Below are 608 nucleotides of genomic sequence, written 5' to 3'. Positions count from 1 at the left end.
TGCAATTTATTATCGGTAAACGAACAAGCTGAAACTCAATATTGCCAGCATATAAGAGGTTTGTTGTCCTTTGCCGGAGCAGCTCAAATGTGCAGTGGCTGTGGCAAACACCTTTCACTGTGCAGGTATTGAGTTAGAGTTTACTGATCATGGCAAGTTTCATGCATGATATGTTTCATGAATGCATGTTATATGATACAATGTTGGCAATTTAATTCTCTTGGAAGAAAGTCCTATTCTGGAAATCACTATATAGACTGTATGATACATCTGGTTAATCACGTTCAAAAAGCATTAACATGAGTGACAAAAAAAGTTTATTTCAAAGCAGTGACTACTATATTACTTATATTACTTGATAAAACAGCTCATTAATGAAGACCATGATATGTATCGAATGTGGAGCAAATACTATAAGAAAAATCTAACAGGACTAAAGATAAATACAATCTGTATAGAAGAGAAACTTTACTTTTGCTCTATCTGGGTGCAGTCCCGAAATACTTTTCAAACTACAGTTCAAGAATGCTGCCTCGTTCTTTCTGATTTTAGTAAATAATTGACGCAACATGAATATAAATAACTTCATTTCGCTCCCTTTTCTTGTG

General features: G+C 34.2%; 1 protein-coding gene across 1 annotated transcript in view; it reads right to left on the bottom strand.

Moving 5' to 3' along the window:
• The window catches only part of LOC119594676 (phospholipid phosphatase 6-like), a gene marked incomplete in the record, with an annotated part of 9,073 nt that overhangs the window by 7,983 nt on the left and 482 nt on the right, over window positions 1-608 (bottom strand).

The sequence above is a fragment of the Penaeus monodon genome, chromosome 34, assembly GCF_015228065.2.
Source record: "Penaeus monodon isolate SGIC_2016 chromosome 34, NSTDA_Pmon_1, whole genome shotgun sequence".
NCBI classification, from domain to species: Eukaryota; Metazoa; Arthropoda; class Malacostraca; order Decapoda; family Penaeidae; genus Penaeus; species Penaeus monodon.
Note: the sequence above shows the minus strand (reverse complement) of the source record. Positions and strands in the feature narration are given on the sequence as shown.